The following is a 13,988-nucleotide window of genomic DNA, read 5'->3' on the forward strand; positions in this document are numbered from 1 at the left end:
TCTTGCACGCTGGAATTCTTTCAACGGCGCCTCCCCCCCATCACCCACCCCTTGCCCCCCCCGCCTCGATCATCAACTCCCGCACCCTCCCCCCCACCGTCTCTCCCCCGCTCGGCCCAGCACCCTACGGTCTAAACTTTACCCCCTTCAACCACCAGCACCACCACCACCACCCACCTCATCCCCCGCTCTCCCAACCCCAAGCAGGCCCAGGAAGATTCACTCTCTCGGCGATTCGATTCGCAGCATCGATTCCTTTCGTGTTTTCGACACTGCGGTGAATTTAACGCTTGGGCGATTTCGCGTTCAATGCTACGGGAATTGTTGTTAATGTACATATGTTGTCGTTGTTGTTGTTGGGAGGGTCAGATGTTTCTAGATTTGAAGCTTTCGTGACTGCAAGGATTCATACTCGTGGTTTTTTCGGTAAAGTCACGTAAGGTCAGATGTTTGTCAACAGAATTGTCGTACGCTCCCCCTGCACCCCGACACAGCCAATTGAATCTACTAAACTCAAAACGTTCTTTTGTATTCAACCACTGAGATATTGAGCTCTTTATTTTTTTCAGAAGCGACCTGGCAATCACAAATGATAGCTCAGCGAAGTGGCTTATCATCACGTGGACATTTATAGCAAAGCAAATACTCGAGACGCGTGACGCTGATTCTAAATGTGGAGGGAAAAAACGGAGGGATCCAGAAAGGGGGGGGGAGGGGAATCCAAGCGATTTCCACATGTGTAGGTCGTGGCGACTTTTTCAAATCCATAATAAAGGGTTTTTTGGGGGGTTTAGATCGCGTAAATATATAAACGTGTCGTTAAAACCCGTCACCACACGACACAGCCAACTAGTAAGGGTTGTCACGTAAACAGAACGTGCCAATTCCATTGTGAATTGTGGTGAATGTCGCGGCCTCTTGTGACTGTGGAGGTCACGTGAGCTTGCTATACAGGCTGTGAGCAGCAGCCGTGTTCTATGCACTGCTGCGTGAATGTCTCCCCCCTCCCCTCCAAAAAGCCGCCACCCCCCCCATCTCTCACGGCCCCGGGACTGATGTGACGGTCCAACTCCGCTCCGGCACGCGAGTTTTATTTCATCGCTCCTTCTCCTCCTGATGCACGTCCTCACTTCCAGACAGTGTACGTGCTTACAGGCCCCCGTTAACACAAACACGCGTGTCCGCGGACACACCACACACACGCGCACACGGCGCGGATCTGATGCACGTCCACCGATACAACAAACGACAAAGCTCCCCTTCTCTGGCCGACAATTTTGATGAGCAGCGCAACAAACATTCACGGAACCACGGAGGAGTGCTCGCGCTGTACGGAGCAGGTAGCTACGAGCTCCCCGAATTACTTTCGGCGGTGGGCGTCGAGTGATTTGATCCCAATTGCGAGCATCACTCGCCACTCGGAATCACTTCGATGGACGCGCCGAGCGACGCAGTGACCGAGCCTGGTCAGCGCTTGGATGGGTGTCCACCGCAAAGGAGCAAAGACAAAGATGCCCCACCCCCCCCCCCCGTGTAGTTTTTAACTGTTAGGGGCAAGTGCTGTTAGCGAGGACCTATGAAGCCACACATGGGTGGCCAGAACCACTCCCGACGATGTCTACACGCAGCACCAGTTACTCATTTGAGGCTGAGTTGGCCCAGGCTCCGGTTCAGATATTCGCCAAGGCTCTTAAATCCATTGACCGTCGCACTTCGTGGGCCAATATCGCCCTCGATGAAGCGGGCAATGCAGTTGTGCTGGACCGTAGAGCGGCGTTAGAACTCCGGTCGGAGTTCGTAGCACAGTGCGCCAAACACTCTGCGCTACCACTCTCCGCTACGCGGAAGCACACACGCACAAAGATGCGCGCACACACACACACATACCCACACGCTGGGGTTCACATTAATGAATACAACAAAGATCCCCCGGATAGACTTAACAGACTGTTGGGGCAAGTGCTGTTAGCGAGCACCTATGAAGAACCGTTACGGCACATGAGGGGGTGGGTTGCAAGCACCACGGCCGGTCGCCTTTGTCTCCCTCGTGTCGATGTTCATCCACTGCATCAGGTACTCATTTGAGGCTGAGTCGACCTGGGGGAGGCCCAGAAATTATTAAAATAATCGTCACTGGTTTTGGGAATCGAACTCGGGCCGCCGGGATCGTAGCGCAGCGCGCACACCGTTGCACTACCGCTTCCTACACCAACGTGCGCACACACACGCACACGCGCGCACAGCGCCACACACACGCACACTGCCAGACACACACACGCGCACACCGCCACACACACGCACACTACCAGACACACACACGCACACACACGCACACCGCCACACACACGCACACTGGCAGACACACACACGCACACCGCCACACACGCACACTGGCAGACAAACACACGCACACACATGCACACCGCCACACACACGCACACTGCCACACACACGCACACACACGCACACACGCACGCTGCCACACACACGCACACGCGCGCACACCGCCACACACACGCACACTGCCACACACACGCACACCGCCACACACACGCACACTGCCACACACACGCACACTGCCACACACACGCACACTGCCACACACACGCACACTGGCGACACACACACAAAACAGCTCCTCGGGGATTCATTCCACCACCAGCTCCAGCACGACTCCTCCCCCCCTCCGCGCCTTTCTCACAAAGCGCTTTGTTATTCTCTCCGCTTTACGAGGATGAGGAGAGCGGTGACGGTGGGGGGCGGGGCGGGGGCATTAATTCTGCTTTGCTTCCCAGAACACGAGGAGGCGAAGCGGCGAAGAGAACTTTTTTTAATTATTATTTTTATTATTCTCCCCCAACGCACTCCGATCCCCATCACCGGGACCCCCCCCCTCTTCCATCCCCCCCCCTTTCCACCCCCGTGGCCTCACAGAAGATCCCAGCTTCGCCACAATGAGCCCCGCATTTTAAGCAGCACTAGCCTCAGCTCCCCCCCCATCTCAATGCCCCCACACCCCTCTTGCCCCCTCCCCTCCCCCTCTCGTTCCAATGCCCACCCTCCCACCCTACTCCCAAGCCTCAATCAATGCCCGTTCGTCACTTCGGCCCTCTGCAACCCGTCAAACCCGAGTTCGATTCCCTGACCACGCGGCCCACGTACCGATCGCTAGCTTCAGTAGCACTCCAACAACGCGTGTTTTACCAGCGTGGTGAAGTAGCATGGTCAAACAAAACCCCAACGACCAATAGCAGCACGGTGTGGGGGAGGGTCTCCATCCAGCAGTGGATGTAACGCAAGGCTGCAGGAGCAGCATACGAAGTTGTAAGACGACACAACGCACGCTGCGATTTGTAACCACTGCAGCGCAATTCGTAGTCACAGGAGTGTTGTAATGTACTCAGTTCGGCACTTTATTGACCGTTAGATTCCAATGAATTCCGAACATTCGCTCCTCGTTAGCGATTTTTTTCTCTCCCGGGATTCAAAGTTTTTATTCTTTTTCCATCCACGAAGTGAAACAGCTACATAGCTTGCGCAGGACACTGTGAAAACAAAAATAGCTTTACATCTCATCGGTGATTCCTCCACTATTAAATACTGATTCTGATTCTGTGGACCTGGATGGGAATACCACCAGGTGTTTGAGCGCTTATGCTGCGAGATGGCCAGTAAAATAGGAGCCTTCAATGCAGGCCGCACGCTTGAACAGTGCTTCTGGGGATAACGGCAAAGGACCTCGGTTCTATGTTGTTGGTTTTCAGAACGGAGGCCAACGATTAAGAGGGACTTTTGGCGGGCATTCGTATTGTCTCGTTAGAGGAGACATTATTCGTAGAACTGCTTTCTGTGATGAGCGCGGTTTGCAATGGTTTTACATCTATCCGTGCGGAGCATCTTGGTGTTACCTCCCTTGTATGCATGTGTGATGGGTTTCCTCCGGGCCCTATAGGTTTCTCACACATTAAGTCCAGCAAACATTGTATAACTGTACTTTGAACATTAATGAGTTTATTTGACTAATGACGTTTTGATTATTTAAGGGTCTGTCTGTTATTCAATGGTTACGATTAGGTAACTCGTCACCTACATATTTATAAAGTGACCATCAGGTAATATTTTTTAAGCCGTAATTTATTATCAGGCCCCAAGGGGTTAAGGTCGGTCTCCAACCCTTAGCATCCACTCAATCTCGCTGGCCTCCATGATGTGCTATGTAGAAGGGCTATTGCCCGAAACGTCGCCTATTAGAGCGGTGTTCTTTTAAGACCACGCCGTGTTGTTAATGAGTGTGTCGGGTTTAGAAGCATGCGTTTAGAGTATTTAGCTGCGATCCATTTCCAAGTGAAAAGCCACTTCGTCCAGCGATACTGTTTGACCAGGTGGCTTCTGAAATGTATGCACGTGTGTTGAACTTCTATCGCACCGTACGTAACCAACCGTGCTAATCGGAGGTGCGCGAGCTATTTGGCTCAGTGGGCCTTACCTGGTGAAATAAAAAAAGAGTAGTTTATAGTTCGCAAGTTTGTTGCTGTTGTTAGTTTTGCCTGCGCACTACTGCCAATGCAGCAGCATAGCAAACAATTAGTTTCACTTGTCATGGGATTGACTTAACATCCCACTGCAGCAGGACCCTCTTGAATAGCGGTTCTGGAGACTCTGTGAGAAAAATAATTGGGCATTATCATGACGATAGCTAATATACACACACATTCAAAATTCGATTCTTTGATTAAATAGTCCTTGTTATGGTACCTCGTTGACAGTTGCGTGATGAAAGAAAAATAGGCTCATTGCCCGAAACGTCGTCTGTTATATATTTATTTTATACATTTAGACCAAAGTGTTATTGACGACTGTGTTCAGTTTCTATTGTTTTATAATTATTCATAATAACACGCTGAGAGCCAGTTTCCCTCCCACCCACGCCTAATAACAGGAAGTTAAGCTCTGCTTACAAATTCAATTTTCCACTAAAATATTTTGGCACATTACACCCGCTGTTTTTCTTGTTGTTATCGGGTTGAAGCCCTGGTCCAGATCTCACACTCATGTCTGACCCCCCCAACCACCCCCCGCTTCCCTCGCCCCCCCCCCCCCGGGGGCCCCCACAAAAAAGTTCCTCCTCCTCCTCTCATTGTGGCCCCGAGACGCACAATTTTATGTCTTCCTTCCTGGCCTTTCTTCCTCGCCATGGCGAGCACCGCGAGTTTGTTTTTCTCGCATTGTGATGGGGCCCACAGCTGTGTCCCCTCGTGGCCCAAGCAGCAGTGCGCCGGGGCGAGGCGGCGGGGGCTTCCGCGAGGAGGTGGAGAGGAGGGGGGGGGTGCGGGGGGGAAGGGAGACAAACAGCGCCATTGCCACGGCTAATTATCACCACTAACACCACCACTAACACCACCACTACTACCATCACCATCATTACCACCTCTAACACCACCACTACTACCAACACCATCATTACCACCACGAACACCACAACTACCAACACCATCATTACCATCACTAACACCACCACTACTACCATCACCATCATTACCACCACGAACACCACAACTACCAACACCATCATTACCATCACTAACACCACCACTACTACCATCACCATCATTACCACCACTAACACCTTCACAACTAACAACACCACTAACACCACCACTAACACCACCACTAACACCACCACTAACACCACCACTACTACCATCACCATCATTGCCACCACTAACACCACCACTACTACCATCACCATCATTGCCACCACTAACACCACCACTACTACCAACACCACTAACACCATCACTACTACCAACACCATCATTGCCACCACTAACACCACCACTACTACCAACACCACTAACACCACCACTACTACCAACACCACTAACACCATCACTACTACCATCACCATCATTACCACCACTAACACCTTCACAACTACCATCACCATCATTACCACCACTAACACCACCACAACTACCAACACCATCATTGCCACCACTAACACCACCACAACTACCATCACCACTAACACCACCACAACTACCAACACCATCATTGCCACCACTAACACCACCACTACTACCAACACCACTAACACCATCACTACTACCATCACCATCATTACCACCACGAACACCTTCACAACTAACAATACCATCATTACCACCACTAACACCACCACTACTACCATCACCATCATTAACACCACTAACACCACAACGACCAACACCATCATTACCACCACTAACTCCACCACAACTACCATCACCACTAACACCACCACAACTACCAACACCATCATTACCACCACTAACACCACCACAACTACCATCACCACTAACACCACCACAACTACCAACACCATCATTACCACCACTAACTCCACCACAACTACCATCACCACTAACACCACCACAACTACCAACACCATCATTACCACCACTAACACCACCACAACTACCAACACCATCATTACCACCACTAACACCACCACAACTACCAACACCATCATTACCATCACCAATACCTTCACAACTAACACACCATCATTACTACCACTAACACCACCACTACTATCAACACCATTGATTACCACCACTAACACCACCACAACTACCAACACCATCATTACCACGACGCTATCAATACCAATTACGATCACCACCACGATTATCACCACCGCAGTCACTTAGACCACGTACACTAAAACGACACGATGTTTTAGTTAGCAGGTAACGCCCACTGAGCGATGGAGTTCTTTTTCAGAAGCGACCTGACCACAGATGGCAGCTCAACGAAGTGGCTTGTCACGTGGAACTTTATCGAGGCCAAATAGCTCTAAAACCATATTTCGAAATACGGATAAAAAAATGCACGCGACCGCAAACTCCAAATATACAAGTATCGTCAGGATCGGGATCGAACTCATGACCTCCTGGATGCCAGGCGAGGTAGTTAACATCCCGCCACGAGCACAAACACCACCACTACTACCGTAATCAACGCGAAACAACATCACCACACCAGCATCACCACAAATGCAATCACCACCACTAACACCACAGCAAACGCAATCACCGCCACCACGAGTAACACAAGCACTATTAAATCGCCACCCACCAATACCAGCACCACCACTAAATACCGAAGACAAAGACCCCGCGTGTAGCCTTAGCAGACTGTTGGGGCAAGTGCTGCTTTCGAGCACCTAGGGAGGCCGGCACGGTACACGAGGGGGTGGGTGACCAGCACCGCGCTCGGCCGCCTTTGTCTCTCCATTGACGATGTTTTGCACGCCGTACCAGGCACTCATTTCAGGCTGAGTCGACCTAGGAGAGGCTCAGGACCGATTCAGATATTCGCCACTGTTGTTGGTCGTTTATCGGGAATGGAACTCGTTGCGTAGCGCACTGATTACTGCGCCACCGCTCCCCACGACCACTACATTCCACCACCACCACAGGCAAAATGAACACCACGTGTTTTCAACACCCTCCTGTACAATAACAAAACAACCCGAGTCTTGGGACTCCGAGACACTTTGTCTGGGTAAATAATTAATATCATCATCATTATTCACACTTTTGTGTTCCGATGACGATGCATTGGAACCCCATCACTCACCGCAATGGGGGGGGGGGGAGTTTGAAAGGTGGTGGTGGTGGAGGGGGGGGAAGCCCACAACACAATAACGATGAGAAACCTCAGCCATGCCGTGCCAGCCTAGCCCATCGTGCCTGCTAAACAAACAGCGGAGCCGACACATCCGTGCCGGGGAGGCGAGGCGAGGCGCGTGAAGAGCCCTCGCTGTGCCCACGTGGGTGCACGAGGATGAGCAGGGAGGGGGTGGTCGAGATAAGAAGGAGGGGGGGAGGGTGCTCCATAGAGCCGCTGTCTTTGTGTTGATGGCACTTTGGGCCGGGAGAGAAGAGCTGTTTGCCTGGTGGCTTTTTTTGTCGTGCGTGCATGTGCGTGTGTGTGTGGGGAGTGGTGGCGTAGCGGTTAGCGCGCTGCACTACGATCCTGGCGAGCCGGGTTCGATTCCCGTTCACGGCAAACACCAATGACGGTTATCTGAACCGGTCCCGGGCCTCCCCTAGGTCGACTCAGCTTCAAATGAGTACCTGGTTCGGTGTGTAAACATCGCCACTAGGGAGACAAAGGCGGTCGGGCGTGGTGCTGGCCACCCACCCCCTCGTGTACCGTTCCGGACTTCATAGTTGCTCGCTAGCAGCACTTGCCCCTACAGTCTGTTAAGGCTACACGGGGGATCTTTGTTTGTGGGGAGCGGTGGCGTAGCGATTGGCGCGCTGCGCTACGAACCCGGCGACCCGAGTTCGATTCCCGCTCACGACCGACACCGGTGACGATTATCAGAACCGGTCCTGGGTCCCCCCTAGGTCGACTCGGCCTAAAATTAGTACCTTTATACGATGTGTATACATCGCCAATGGGGAGACAAAGGCGGCCGGGCGTGGTGCTGGCCAGCCACTTCATCGTGTGCCATGCCGGCCTTCATGGGTGCTCGCTAACAGCACTTGCCCCAACAGTCCGCTAAGGCTACACTGGTGGATCTTTGATCTTTGTCTGTGCGTGTCTTCTTAATGAACGCCGAGGCAACGGAGCTGATTTTAGCGAGTGCGACATAGGGAGCGACAGTGCGTGGCGATGTTTGCAAAGTGTGTGTTGTCTATTCCAGCGAGCCTTCGACACTTCACGAGACCTCAAAGTGCACGTGGCCTGGCACGGGCGCCGTGGTGACGTCACCGTCACTGAGTGGCGAATGGTATTGGTGTTGGTTGGTGTTGTCTATGTGTTTGTGCCTGTCTTTTCGTCCTTTCTGTGTTTGTGTGTGGGGAGCGGTGGTGGGGAGACAAAGGCGGTCGGGTGTGGAGCTGACCACCCACTCCCTCGTGTAGCGAGTGCTCTCTTACAGAACTTGTCCCAATAGTTTATTAAAGTTATACGGGGGATCTTTGTCTTGCTTGTGTGGTGCTGACCCACCCACCTCCTCTATGTGCCGTGTCGGCCTTCATAGGTGCTCGCAAACAGAACTCGCCCCAACGTTCTGTTTAAGGCTATACGGGGGGGGGTCATTGTCTTCGTGTGTGTTGTGTGCGTGTGTGCGTCGGTTTGTGGGTCCTCTAACAATCAACACAACTCCTCATCCCCATCACCAGCCTTAACTCCCCCCTGTCCCACCCCACAATCCGCATCCACCTCCCTCCTCTCATGCCCCCCCTCTGTGTGCCCTGGTTCCCTGGGTCGTCTGAACCGCAGCCCCCCCCCCACCAAACCCATCACTGCCCTCCGCACACACCCCACCCTATCCAGTGGCCACCTCGCCACAACCCCCTTTGTGTCTCGCCTCTACCCCCCTTAGTCCCACCGAGTAAGTAGTCCAGCGCCGTGGCAACGAGGCCCCACCGTCTCTAATTGATCCTATTAGTGTTTTAATTATCGCGGGGGGGGCGCGCGACCGGCACCCAGAGTGTTGGTTTCATTTCAACTTCGGCCACAGGACGCCCAGTGGCCCACCCAGCCCCTCCACGCTACAGCCCCCCCCCCCCCTCCAGCAAGTTCTTATGATGATGATGATGATTCCCCAAAGAGGCGATTCTAGCCACGAAGACGACTTGCTGGAGGGTCTAACTTGAGCAGCCCAGACGGATGTCCCCCCCCCCGCACCCCCCCCCGCACCCCCCTCCCCCGCACCCCCCCCCCCCCCAATTGTTTGAGCCCCCCACACAACACCCCGGACCCATAAAATCGGTATCAGCATTGAATGAACGTGTATTTAATCATTTTCGATTTAAAGCTTTCGTGACTGCAGGGATTCATATGCTTGGTTCTTTCGGTAAAGTCACGTAGAAGGGACATACAAAAAAGAATAATTAAAAAATATATTATGTTTTATTTTTATTATTTTATAATTTCCCTTGTACATGACTTTACCGAAAAAAACAAGAACATGTATTTAAGAAATCAATATTAATATTATCACTACTAATGCTACTACCACCCATAAACACATTTACAGGTGTTGTTGGTTCCTGCGGGGCTGCGTTGTGCATGGACACGAAGCAGCAGCAGCAACAGCGTAGCGAATTGCAGCGGTACCCAACCGTCGTACTGCACTCTGCTCGCCAGGGAGTGTTCGATCTGTAGGCATCAACACAGCCTAACCTTCACCGCAGTCCCCGTGCAGAGGTCTTCTTGTCCTGAATCAATACTGCCGACGGAAGTAATGCCTCGGGGCAGGGCCGACGGGCTCTTGCAATATTTGTTTTTAAGTTATACGTCGAGAGAGACGGATCTGCGACGCAGGCAGCGTGGCAAGTCTGGTCTGGTAGTCGAGAGAGAAGCGCGCGAGTGTGCAGTGAAAATCGCGCTGCAGAAAAACAACAACTACTTGCACCATCACCAGTTCCAGTGTTTGGTGAATGTTGTTCCCAGAGACCAGGATGAGTCTCATTTGCACGAGTGATCTGGGCACGTGAGCCTACCGGTACGGGACAGCGATGATTGCTGCGGTGTGCAATCCCAACTGAAGTCATTTGCGGTGCGATTCTTGACAAATTTGGACAATGACGCTGGTACAGAATGGCCTGCCCTTGCGAATGACGCTCAGCGGATCTGCAACGTCCCACCGCGAAGGAAACGGCGCGAATTCGCACGGCAATCACACGAACCGCAGTATTAACCGGGGCGACCGCTGGAAACGAACCGCGAACCTCTGCGACAAGCGCTGTTGCCAACGGGACTGCTTCACCGCTCCGAGCAGAGAGGAGCAGGAGTGAGGGACAGATGGGGGCATCACGAGCGAGACTCGGGAGGGATGGCAACGGCGTGGATGAGGCCATCATCCAGCAGTGGATAGATAATGGCTTAAGTTGAGGATGATTATGATGCTATTTGATGGTGATGATGATGATGATGATGCAAACGAAGATGTTGGTTGATGAAGATAATGATGATTTCTCTCAGGATGATCATGCTGCTGTGTCTGTTGCTGATGTGAGTAATGCTGCTGCTGACGATGCTAATGATGCTGCGGGTGATAGTACTTTTGCTGACGATGTTGTTGTAGAATGATAATGGTGATGATGATAATCCTCAGTACTTTTGCTGATGATGTTGTTGTAGAATGATACTGGTGATAATGATAATCCTCCCTTTACTGTTCCTTCAGCCACTCCTTCTGCTGCTGCTGCTGATGATGATGATACTCTTCTTACCGATGGTGATGATGATGATGATGATCATATTTCTGTTGCTGACGATGACTACAATGTTAGCGATGATACCTCTGATGCTGATGACAGTGGTCATGATGATGATGATGATACTGCTGATGGTGATAATTCATTTCACAGTGGTTGGTCACGCTCAGATACCCAACTCCAGTGGGACCTGCTCACCGTCATGTATTACAATGCCCAACAAATTTGTCATACTTCCCCCTCCTTCCTCCCCACCCCTACCCCCCTAGTTTATTTATTTATTTCCTTTGTCACGTGGCGTCCCGCGGGATTTGGTGTGGGAGCAGGGAATGGGGAGCGGGGAGAGTGGAGAAGAGAGAGAGGTGGGGGGGGGAGGGGGAAGTGGGGGAACAACAGGGCATCTCCCAGTCGGGGATGGAGTTTAATGAATTCAGGTGGAGCTGGGCGCAGAGGGGAGGAGATGGGAGGCGACGGGAAGAGATGAGAGAAGAGCACCGGGGGAGAGCGAAGAGACAGAGAGAGAGAAGGGAGACGGATGAGGAGATGGCAGGAGGCGGTGAGTTGAGGATAAGAAGAGAGGAGGGGGGGGGGCAGGGGGGGGGAGCCGGCACGGGAACAGATGAGAGGAAAGGAGAGAAGAGGAGAGAGCGCAGAGAGAGAGGGGGGGGGGAGGCGACGGAAGAGGCGATCGAGAGTGGAGGAGGGAGGAGAACAAGAGGGTGGCACGGGAGGGGGAGGGGAGTATGGGGGGGGGGCAGGAGGGAGAGCTGGGATATGAAAGGAGCTTCTCTCGCCTGACTTTCAGCGAGTTTATCGTCGGCGTGAAATCGCGTTAATGGTGGGAACAGGAGAGCGGGGGTCCCCGGGCAAAGGGCATCTGAGGGAGGCCCGCGAATGATCCCCTTCGTTCCCCGCTCCCTCCCTCTCTCCCTCCTTGTCGAGGTACGGGCCGAATCTCTGGAGCCATCGGCTGTGGTTCCGTCGAGACGCGCAAGGCAGACTCGCAACAGCCAAAGCAGCAGCCCACTGCGCAACGCGACGGAGTCGAGGTGGCGTACCACACGAGTACCTGCTGGGATGTGTCGTCGCTACCTAGTAGGGAGACGAAGGCGGCGGCGACGCGTGGTTGCTGGTCACTAAACCCACGCCTCTTGTGCCGTGTCCGTACCGGCATTCGTGGGTGCTCGTTAGCAGCACTTGCCCCAGCAGCAGTCTGTTATTTGCTATATGGGGAGATCTTTGCCTTGGTTTTGTGTTTCTCGGCATGGGTAACGGTGGCCGGGTTAGAGTTACCTCCCCCCCCTCCTCCTATTCCTCCACAGCGCCGTGTGTGCTGTGCTGGCCTTAATAGGCGCTCTCTAACACGCTCACTGTGTGCCCGTGTGTCAGTAGGGGAGCGGTGGTGCAGCGGTTAGCGCGCTGCGCTACGAACCAGGCGACCCGAGTTCGACTCCCGCTCACGGGCACTAATAGCAGTGACGAGTGCCTGGTGCGATGTTTAAGCATCGCCACTCGGGAGACAAATGCGGCCGGACGTGGTGCTGGCCACCCTCCCCCCCCCTTCCCCTCGTATGCAGCTCACAACACTTGCCTCTGATAGTGTGTGAAGGCTTTGCGGGGGATATTTGTCTTTGCGTGCGAAACATATACCGCACACTTTGTTCCACGTTTAACGCGTGCAGATTTATTCATTAACGTGCATAATGTAACCAAAACGTAACCGAAATGACGATCGGTGGCATCGCATGTTTGCAAATCTTGTTCAGTGCGGTCGGAAGGTGACTCAGAGGTCAGAGATGCCGAGCCGGCATTGTTTGTCCACATGGGTTCGATCCCGGGTTCCTCGGCCGCCGCCTGCGATCGAACCGTGGTGCTTCAGTACAGCGCGAGTCGGAGGACTCAGCGCGGGCACCGGTGACTTAGAGAGAGAGATACGAAACGTCGGACAACAGAAAAAAAATCACTCGTTTTTGTTTTTGTTGCGGGGGGATTTTCAACGTCGCAAAGGTTTTTTTGCCGACGACACCACAACACCCAGTCGAGCGATAGTCTCCCACGACGCGTAGACAACAATTGGTTGGATGGTGAAGGTCGGAGGGTGACAGTAAAACAACAACGACATTATTACCCGTCCCCCCCCGCCCCCCATAATGCGATCTTACCCCAGAAAGAAACCCGATAATGACTCAAGGTAACGTCAACTCTCACCAACACGGGGGGGGGGGGGGGGGGGCTTAGGGGGGCTAAAAAAGGGGGGATAATGGGGGGGGCTCAAGCATAGTGGCTAAAGGAAAGGGCTACGGGGGGGGTGGTTATAGGGGGGGGCTAAAGATGGGGGGGCTAAGGGGGGCTAAAGTAGGGGGGCTAAGAGAGGGCAAAAGGAGGGGGGCAAGGGGGGTTGGGGGCTAAAGGAGGGGGGCTAAGGAGGTGGGATGTGGGCTGAAGGATGGGGCTTGCTTTGTTGCTGATGAATTAATGAATGCCTTCCTCGGGATTGGGTGACGGTTCACTGGCACGCATTGTCGTGTGCGTGACAACGCCTCGTTGTTCTAGCCCCTCACTCAGCCTGTCCCACCCCGAGCAAGGGAGAGCTCTCAGCTACCATCGCTGTGGGAAATACCACGTGGGAAAAACACGCACACAACACAACACTCCCAACACAAAGATTGCCCGATCCCGTGCCGCATTTTAGCAGACTGTTGGGCCAAGTGCCGTTAGCGAGTGGCACCGATGAAGGCCGGGACGCAACCACAAGCGGGTGGGTTG

The 13,988-nt window shown here is 53.1% G+C and overlaps 1 long non-coding RNA gene across 5 annotated transcripts in view; it reads left to right on the top strand.

Annotated features, from left to right (window-relative positions):
• LOC144729757 (uncharacterized) overlaps positions 1 to 13,988 on the top strand; it is a 71,149-nt gene that overhangs the window by 12,162 nt on the left and 44,999 nt on the right. For 2 of the 5 annotated variants that reach the window (XR_013587757.1, XR_013587761.1), the window contains exon 1: positions 11,619 to 12,317. This is a non-coding gene — a long non-coding RNA (uncharacterized LOC144729757). Of the gene's footprint in view, positions 1 to 9,738; positions 11,243 to 11,618; positions 12,318 to 13,988 lie in introns of those variants that run through there. The other 3 variants (XR_013587759.1, XR_013587758.1, XR_013587760.1) reach the window with 3 other exon arrangements.

The sequence above is a fragment of the Lampetra planeri genome, chromosome 33, assembly GCF_965212315.1.
Source record: "Lampetra planeri chromosome 33, kcLamPlan1.2.h2, whole genome shotgun sequence".
Classification (NCBI taxonomy): Eukaryota; Metazoa; Chordata; class Hyperoartia; order Petromyzontiformes; family Petromyzontidae; genus Lampetra; species Lampetra planeri.